This window comes from Octopus bimaculoides, chromosome 1 (assembly GCF_001194135.2).
Source record: "Octopus bimaculoides isolate UCB-OBI-ISO-001 chromosome 1, ASM119413v2, whole genome shotgun sequence".
In the NCBI taxonomy this organism is placed as follows: Eukaryota; Metazoa; Mollusca; class Cephalopoda; order Octopoda; family Octopodidae; genus Octopus; species Octopus bimaculoides.
The window spans coordinates 81,730,535-81,737,837 of NC_068981.1; the positions used below are offsets into that span (position 1 = coordinate 81,730,535).

The following is a 7,303-nucleotide window of genomic DNA, read 5'->3' on the forward strand; positions in this document are numbered from 1 at the left end:
TCTCTCTCTCTCACTCTCGTTGTTCACGCGTGACCATCTTTCTTTTCCTGCACGGACGTTCAAGAGAACGTACGTTTTTTTTCTCTCACTGTTCTATCTTTTTTCTTTTCAAAACAAAAAATTGTTTCTCCCAGCGTTCACTATTTTCCGCTCGTTCTGGTCTAACGAACTTCCATGTTTGTTTTCGTTCAGTTTCCTTGTATGTCTCCACTGTCATGCTTTTGTTTCCAACTTTGAGCGTCCATAAATCCTAAATTTTATTTTAGAATTTATGGGAGCAACTGTCTTTTAGAACTCATATTGTCGTTGAATGCTCGAAATGAGCTGGAGATAGACAGTCGACAACTGATGAAGGGCCCTTTCTCACTGTTTACTTGTCCTGCTTTCCATTTTTCCTCGTTGTTTACGAATCTTATGTTATTTGCACCGTTGGTAACGTCTTGTACCCATATATGCATGCATATATATATATATATATATATATATATATATTATCAGGGAACACGGTTGGATAGCTGGTCTTATTGTTAACGATTACTACATTGAGTTTGGTTCCTAAAACCGGGATTCGATCATTATCTATTGAAATGTAATTTCATTTTGAGGATCTGGGTATGCATGTTCAGAAACCGCTTTGGGCTTTTGCAATTCCGCAAAGGTCTAGGGTAAAATTGCAGTAGAATTTCTTGAGATTTCTAGTATACTAGTCGACAAGTGTTTTGAATTATAAAATCTTTACTCTCGCTGACGCCTGGAAACTGACCATTGCCCCTGTTTGAAGTAAAATATTTGCAATTTGGGCTGCTGAGATATTTGCATTAAGGGGCACTCTAATTTTCGAAGAAAGATGTTGTTTTTCTACTTGTCTCAAAATAACAGTTTCTTTGGGACATGCATTCAACTTATTAGCAAGTGTAACTTTTGTAATAACCAGCAGAGTTTGCCACAAATTACCAGGGGTCATTTAAGGTGCGATCAAGAGCCTCACAAGAATGTCTATAAAACATTCTGCTTGAGAATCTAGAGTGATGTTATATCATGGATAATATACAGGTTTTGTTTGAAATTTCAACAGATTATAAAAAATTCGTGATATATGGATAAAAAAATGAATGGGCTCTGTCAAATGTAAAATCTTTATTTGTTACAGATTAGAAGTGGGAAAAACAATGCAAAAACGGGTTCCTCGATTCCAAATATATTACAGAAAGAAAATTACGAACAAGTGTTTATATTAAATTGATAATACACAATCGCAAGCAATTAGCACATAAAACAAATTATACAATGATCAACGAAATATTGATGTTGAAAATATACAAATGACTGTGACTGCATACAAAGAAACAACATGATTTTTGTTAATTAAAGTTAAAGGTTGTAATAAATATTTACTGAACAGTATAGCAATTTTCTGTAAGATTTCAGTCTCTCTCACACATACATAAATTCATAATTTTGATGCACACGTATAAAGAAGAAAATTACAAAATATTCTTTCAGTGATACCGTTATAAATTTGACATATAATTTAAATCGATCATACTCTTATTAACCTTCTCGTATAGACATTTTTAGATTTTTCCAGAAAACATCACTTGTCGTCGCGTTCTCCGTCGGAAAACATATATAACTCTGCATTTTGACTTGATGCTTTAATTGCAAAGGTAGAACGTCTACAGGAAGTTCTTCGAGCATTATGACAATTACCAAATCTCTTTCAGCGTGAACACATTCCATTTTAGCCATGTTATATTCAAACATACACCACTCACTTGACAAAAAGCTCCTGAAATTAAACGAAATTATACATTAATATAACTTAAAAGTACGAAACAATTATTGTCATAATTTGCTGGTAAAAACTGGGGGTGTGAAAGGAGAAAGAAAGAGTGAGAGGGAATGAGAGGGAGAGAGAGAGAGAAAGAGAGAAAGAAGATTAAAAAGAAAAAGATAAAGTAAGGAACAAAGAAAGAAAAAGAAAGAAAGAAAGAAATAGTATGGAGTGGGTTCTTCATCACCGTAGCTCACCTTATACGGTAGTATCCATGTATAAAATGGTTAGAGGGAATCGGGATATTCTTTGTGGTATATCCGACGCTGTGCTCTGCCACGGTTACAGACCACAATTCAAAAGCGATCTATTGAAATATACACTGCAGTAAGTGGGAGCGTTTAAGTTGTCTAAAAGTCTTCGAACCACAAAAATATGGCGAAACTTAGTCTGTCTTGCAACTCACATTATCCAAATAAATTCATCGTTCCATTGACTGTTTTCGATAATTTTGTCTAAGACGGAAAATGTCACTAGTTTTTGGCACAGAAAGTGCAATGTCTCTAGTAAACCTGATTTCTAAATACAGCCTATCAACCTTTCCTTTATCTGGTATATTTGCTATGAGATAGTTATCTACCTCAGTGTTGCTAGTAAACGGTACACCATGGTTTCGTCGTCTATTCACGGCAGTGTTGGAGATTTTCTTCTTTCCGGTCTCTCCCCCACGTTTAGTGCGTTTCATATATTGCCTGAATGCCTCGGACTCTCGACATTCAATTAGATCAACCGACTTGGATTTAACTTGGGAAGATGCTAATTTGAGTTGCTTGGTACCTCGACGATTCAACTCATAGTTGATAAATCCCACACTGCATTCTGAGTCGAGATTATAAATGGGAACTCTCTCTAGTTTAGCTAATTCCATGTTTATCAGACAAGGAGAGACTCTTTGATGATGTTTCCAAAACTAAACAGAACTCTGCTGGTTCTGGAAACCATCCGCTAACTTTGTACGAAGCCTCTTCAGTGCTTGTAATACCTCTGGCTTCCACTTGGCTGCAATAGCTTCAACAGAACAATATATATCTTCATCATATCTGGTTTCCTGGAATCTGCTAGAAGATTCAAAACTGAGTGCAGGACTATGTACATTTAGCAATCGGTTTGTATCCCCTCTGGAAAGGTCACCATAAAGTTGTTTGAAAGCAGGTACAAGTTTTGAGTCGGTTGTGCTTGCTGAAGTGGTGAGCGAAAGGAATGGTTCGACAAGGTGCAGTCCAGTCAGCAATCCTGTGCAATACGAGACTTTGAGGAACTCCAGATCTTTGAATCATCGAAGGAAACAAGCTAATTGGTTTGTAACATGCTCGTATTTCGCCAGATACGATGCTATACCATTCGGGTCGTACAAAGTTATTGCACAAGTAGTAAGACGGTTAAAGCGTTCATTCTTCAGGGCAACGAATTGATTAACCCGTGGTTGAATGTGCTTGTCGAATTCACCAGTTTTGTTCCATGACTTGCGAGCAAAATCATGACTGATTAATCTTGTTATGCAGTCAAGAGCCTGAACAGTGACACTGGATGAGCTCGATGTTGCATTTACAAGAAAATTCGAATAAATTTTGTCTCGACTAATTGCGTTCTCGATGTCCCTCCACTGTTGTTATTACTCGATTGAACATAAGTGAAGGGTGCACATTGCAAAACAGACGTGTTCTGTGCTGAGATTTCCTGCTACGATCTCTCCAATCTCAACATTGTGTGATGTTTAGTCCGAGATAACAAAATCAGTATTTTCAAATAATATTTTAATCGGGATATTATTTGCTGCTTCTAGTAGCGAAAGTGCTAGTAATTTTCGAGTCAGCTAGGTTATTTCTTGCTTGTGATGCTACAAGCAGAGTCGGTAGAGCTCTGTAGCGACCATTAATAATCAACCCCTGGACGGAGAAAGATCCAGCTCCCTGCTTTCCAGATCCATCATCAGAATAAGTAACGACTGACATTTTATCAGAAGAGAACTCTTACAATTTCGTCCCAATGCCAGGCTCTTGAATGTTACAGGGTACAGATAAAGTGTCTTGATCGACGAAATCCGCCTGATCATGTGCCTTCCAATTTCTACCGAACAGTTTGTTACCCACTGTTATCAAAGTCCCTTCCGCTTGTTTCTGAAACATATGATATACACTGGGTTTTTTGAAAAATAAGGATGGCTGGTGAATCGTATAAATTCAGCGTTTGGCTTATAACATTCTGTAACACAATTGCAGCGTGGAAGGTGTTTATAAGCCATTTAAAACACACGAAAACCATTAGATTCACTTCAACATTTATATTTAATTTATCAAAGTATTTTTGTCGCTTTGAAACCGCGACCTGTTCACTGACAAAAATTCCATGGTGCAGTAGCTGATGTAGACCAGAAGCACACACATCAGTGGCTACGCAGCTCAGAACTAAATGCAGAGAGCGAAAGGTTTATCTTAGTTGCTTCAAAATCAGAGCTTATTGACCCGTAACTACCAAGCCATAGTGATGAAAAATGGAGTAGACTCAAAGTACCGGTACTGCAACGATGAGATAGAAACAGTGGACCACCTAATCTCTGGGTGTAATGTTTTAGCACGTACAGAGCATAAATCAAGACATGACAGATTTGGTCAATATCTACACTGGTTAATCTGTCGGCATTATAAAATCAAAACTGCTGACAAATGGTTCAAGAACTACCCTGAGGCTATAACTGAGGGAGAAATTGTAACAATTTTTTTGGACTTTGCTCTACTTACAGACTAGACATTCAAAGCTAATGAAACAGGTATCGTTGTGAAAGAGGAAAACAATAAAGTCTGTTTATTGACTGACATGAGCATACCTTGTAATCATAATATCTCGGCAAAAGAATTTGATAAACTCAGAAATACCGTTAAACATTTCGTTCAGTGTGCTAACGATTCAGCTAGCTCACTGCCATAATAATAATAATAATAATAATAATAATAATAATAATAATAATAATAATAATAATAAATACGCATATCAACATCCTACAAAACAATAATATCAGTTATCTATAACTGACTTATAAACCAGCTGGGAAACAATGTCTTACCAGAAGAACAAAAAAGGGTACCGAGAGGGTTGTATGACTGCAAAGAGCAACTTTTGGTAAACCGAGCAATTAAAGAGGACTGTAAGAGGAGAAAGACAAACCTGAACATGACTTGGGTTGATTACCAAAAACCATTCGACAGTGTTCCACACTCATGGATACTGGAACCTCTCCACACAAGTAAGGTAGCCCTACCACGACTAAAATACATTAAACATGGAATGGCAAACTGAAAAACCAGTATAACGTTAAAAAGTGACTCATAAGTTATTAAAACCTATCCTATATCGATAAGAAGAGGGATTTTCGAGGGAGAATCACTGTCACCCCTGCTTTTCTGCCTTTCTCTGATCCCGCAAACAAACTTGTTAAACGAAACCATCATGGGTTATAGGTGCTACGGACAAAAAAATAAACTATCTCCTAGTGTAATTTTAGCCTAAAACTTTTCGCTAAAAGCATCATGGAACAGAGAAACCTTACCAAAATTGTTCAGAGTTTCAGCAATGACATCAGAATGATCATGGGCCTGGACAAATTGCCAGAGTCACACTGAGAAGAGGTAGGTTATTTAACACTGAGAACACTGCAATCGACATAGACACAGAAATTAGAGAATTAGACCACAACCGCCCACACAAATATCTAGGAAAAGAAGAAACAGCTAAAATACAACATACATAAGTGAAAGAGAAAATTAGGAGAGAGTATTACAGAAGAATTAGACTAATATTAAACACTGAACTTAATGCTAAAAATAAGATAACACGCTCGTGATACCAGTCATAAATTACAGCTTTAACATAGTAAAGTGGAAGATCAGTGAATTGAGAAACCTAGACAGAAAAAACAGAAAACTACTAACAGCGTACCGAAATCACCACCCCAAAACAGACACAAACGGATCATTGCTACCCCGCTCAGAAGAAGGCCGTGGTCTGATACAGTTAAAAAGCTACTATAGAATAACAACAGTTGGACTAACAAAATACTTAGAAACAAAGAACGGAAGACTACTGCATTTAGTAAAATAACATGAAAAAAAAAAGAAAATGTTTTTCTCAATACAGAAGAGAAGCAAAATACACTAACAAACTGACCTCAGATGACAACATAGCAGAAATGGTTAGAGAGACAAAAAACATTAAAACTAAATTACAAAATATACCGCGGTAGAAATGGAAATAAAAATCATTTCATGGCCAATACCCGGCAAGACTTGACAAAGAGGAAGTGAGCCTATGTAAAAGCCAACAATGGCTCAAAATCTCTGAACTAAAAACCGAAACGGAAGGACTGATTCTCCCTACACAAGATAAATACCTGACTACAAGCAATTACAAAAACAACATAATTAAAGCAGGCCTCAACACCAAATGCAGAGTGTGCAACCAGCACAATGAAACAGTTAACCACATCATCTCAGGCTGCCCAGTCCTTGCCAAGTCTGAACATGTATACAAACACGACAAAGTAAGCAGTTATATCCACTGGTTAATATGCCAACATTACAACATCAAAACTGACAGCAGCTGGTATAAGCATGAGTCAAGCAAGGTACAAGACAACGATGAGGTAACAATCCTCTGAGATATGCCGGTTCAAACCGACAAAGAAATAAAATCTAATTGCCCAAACATAATAGTCAAGGATTGGGGGAAAACACCTCCTGCTTACTTTTGGACATTGCAGTCCCTTCTCATGAAAATATTGTCAAAACAGAAATGGAGAAATTATCGAAATACAAAACATCGAAATTGAAGTATTCAAAATGTGGGGCATGAAGGTAAATACAATACCAATAATAATTGGAGCATTGGGCATGATAAAAAATCATATGAACAAAAATGTAGAAGCTATCCTTGGATACTCAACTCTACACACTGTCCAAAAAATAACCTTGCTAGGAACAACCCACATCCTACCCAAAATATTATCAATCCAATAATACAACCTAAAAAAAAAATCCTCAGAAATACAGGACACACTCTATTCAGTATTTGCCCAGTGAAATAAACTCCCACCAGCAAGCCAGAAAACGAAAAGCATTACACATTCAACACACAATACAAGCAGTAACACAACAAAAGAAAGCTCCACGCCTCAAAGAAAAAAAAAGCCAACGCAACACAGTACAGGGAAGAGTTCGCACACTCCCAACAGGAGAAAAGAATTCACAATGCAGCATACATCCCAGCAACACGAAGGTTTTGCAGATGATGCAATAGAAATTTGCCTTAATCTACAATATATTGAAGTTATATAATATTAATGATAATAATAATAATAATAATAATAATAATAATAATAATAACAACAACAACAACAACAACAACAACAACAACAACATAATATATTAATAAAAATAATAATAATAATAATAATAATAATAATAATAATAATAATAA

The 7,303-nt window shown here is 36.4% G+C and overlaps 1 long non-coding RNA gene across 1 annotated transcript in view; it reads right to left on the bottom strand.

Moving 5' to 3' along the window:
- Nucleotides 1-1,122: 1,122 nt before the first annotated feature.
- Nucleotides 1,123-7,303, bottom strand: part of LOC106882492 (uncharacterized) — a 7,267-nt gene continuing 1,086 nt past the window's right edge. The window contains exon 2 of the long non-coding RNA XR_008264137.1: nucleotides 1,123-1,789. This is a non-coding gene — a long non-coding RNA (uncharacterized LOC106882492). The remainder of the gene's footprint in view (nucleotides 1,790-7,303) is intronic.